Source organism: Pundamilia nyererei, unplaced genomic scaffold (genome assembly GCF_000239375.1).
Source record: "Pundamilia nyererei isolate P.nyererei 1_Seehausen unplaced genomic scaffold, PunNye1.0 scaffold00037, whole genome shotgun sequence".
Lineage (NCBI taxonomy): Eukaryota > Metazoa > Chordata > Actinopteri > Cichliformes > Cichlidae > Pundamilia > Pundamilia nyererei.
Window position 1 is genome coordinate 3,249,308 of NW_005187438.1, and position 2,883 is coordinate 3,252,190.

Consider the following 2,883-nt stretch of genomic DNA (forward strand, 5'->3'; position numbering starts at 1 on the left):
TTTGGCAGCATAAATAGACTTTTTGTTTTTGTTGTGCACAAGCTGTGATCGTGCTGCTGCCCTGATATTCAACTATCTTTGTGGATTTAATCAACAAGATATAAGCACATTTTTAGTTTTTATTTATCACTGTAAAGCAAGTGTAAAGAGGTAGATTTCGGTGAGCAAATGTAATTTAAAATCATCCGTATATATTTAGTATATATTTTAGCCTTGATGTAACCTATCACTGACCATGAACACCACAGCCTGCTCTGCACCAGTCAAACATAGTGGCATCAATGTAAACTTCACTGCAGTAGTCCAAGTTAACGTGTTTAAGTAACGCAACATTTTTTCATTTAAAATAATTCAGCAACTTCTCATGTTCTTGTCACGTTCCATCTTTCTTAAAAATTTCCTCATCTGTCAGTGCACAGTAACTTTTTTTACCCTCACCCTGGAAAACACAGCAGCTGTACACTTAGCTCACAGACACACTTTGTGACAAACTGCACAGAAACGTTTGTGTGTTTGCTGATATTTGTTGAAATATTTGAAAAGTTCCATTTGAAATGTCCTGCCACTTAAAAAAAAAAATACACATGTATAATATGCATTAACCTGCGTGTCAGAATTAATTGCTCATTAACTGAAGGAGTCAGAATGCCGTTCCAGATCTTTCCAGCCCACTTTAACCCCTGCAGGGAAGGAGTAGAAAATGAACTGACTGTTGAGTGTGTATTTGGATTAAAGTCACAAATATGACTCCCATATCACACATATATATATATCATGTTCTGCTTTCCTGAGGTGAATATAGGGTTGTTTTTGCACCATTTTTCTTTAAAGCATTGGTCTTTAGGAATAAAACAGAGTTGCCCTGCTGCTCAAGCTGCAAGTGCGTGATTATGTTTTTGAAGCAAACAATTAGACGGTAGACAACACGACACCCTCTTATTAGCTCCAACAAAAAAATATTTATTTTGTAAGCACATTTCATTAAAACTACCCCTGCTGCTTAAAAGAATCAGTCTAATTACGCACATACTTTATGTGGCACGACTCGTCACCTTGTAATTTAAAGTATTGTACTGCTGAACAAAGTACAATAATTAATAAAAGTTATCAGAAAAGACTCATTAGAAGCTTTCTTTGTTCAACCATGATTTTAAAGGGCAATGAGTCATGTATGACCTTTATCGACCTCCATTGCTATGTTTGGCCAACTCATCAGAGGATGTTCCTGCACGACAGTTATATTTCTACAGCCAAGAGGAAGAAAAGAGGGAAGGTGACAGTTCAGTGCAGGAATACGGAACATCTCTCATCCGCATTGTAATCAGTAACGTGGGCTGGAAGATCTTTGCACTTCCAGGCACTGTGAATTCAGCCTTTTTAGCCACACACCTGTTTCCCTCTTTTTTCCCACCTTGTCATCACCTTGCTTCTCTCCTCTCTTTTCTTTGTTTTTACCTACCTTTCACCTATTTTTCTCCCTCATTCTTGCTTTGGGTCACTAATTGGAAAGCTGGACCCCCTAATGTTTCTTTCTACCTGGCACTACTTCCCAGCTCTGTACATAAGGTGAGAGATATCGCACCTTTTTTCTTTTTTTATTTTAGGTGATGCAGCACGCTGACAGATCTACTCATTTCTAGCTGTCCATCAGGTGGAAGACCTTTTCACCCTCCCTCCTAATCTTATTTCAGAGCATGTCACCTTCTTTATTTTTAATGAAGGTTCGAATTAAAGGTTGATTAAATAAATTTTTCTCTTGTCAACGTTGGCTCTGTTTATCTCACTGCCTTTTCATTTTCTTAAACATTTTAACATTTTAATGTAATGTTTTCACACATTATTCCCATTTCTTTTATTTATTTTACTCAAAATTTTGATTCCAATTTAACAAGGGTAAGGAGAACAAGGTTGTGGACTTGTCCTCTTCTGTATCATTTTTGCAGTTTCAATTAAGACCAGGGCAATATCCACATCTCAGAATATGAAACAAATTACTTTTTTTTTTTTTTATCACTTTTGCTTTTAAAAAAATATCTGATATATCTGAAATATCTGATCACAGCTCCAATATTTCAGATTTAAAGCATCGCTCCAAACGCTGTCCATGGATGTTTGTCCTTGGAATTGCTTTTCTCGTTACACTCCAGATAAAATATGGATCCAATCAGCGGCACACACTTAGATCCTGAAGGTTCTTGCTTATTTTCTTTGGATTCCTTTCTTTGTCTGACCTGGAAACATCACCAATCCTCATGGACGTCCTTCCAAACTGCAGTCTCAGATCTTTGTGCATTCTGTCTGCCTTGCTAGTTCAGTTAACCTTGTCTATTCATATGTAAGCTGTGGTCCCTGTTAGTAACATTTTTTGCATGCTTTTATGGGGCTTTTAATATAAATGTTTTAATATTGTGATGTCAGTATGTGGTTCCACTAATCTTGTATCCTGAATACAATGACAGTAAAGGCTTTCTGTCCTATTCTAATGTAAATTTCCCATTAACAGCTGTTGACAGGATGGAGGGTGTTGACGATAGTCTGTAATTGATTTGACAGTGCGATCTATTGTTAGTCTTTAACAACTAATCAGTTTGGACTTGTTGACAGCATCAGTGGAGTCGCCTCCTAGAAACAAGAGGGAGTCCCAGCTTCAGCGTGTGTGTGTGCTCTGACTAACAGACAAGCGTGATTACAAAACACAAGTTTGCACCGCTCTGATTTCATAAGTGATGAAAATTGGGCTTTTGTTGCAGTTGTGTTTGTGTGCAGGGAATATGAAACTCTCAGCATCAGGAGGCTGAGGATGCTTTTTCTGTTGCATGCAAATGAGAACTGTGTCACTATTTACTTCTCCATTCAGCTGGAGTTTGTCTCACACCATCTACC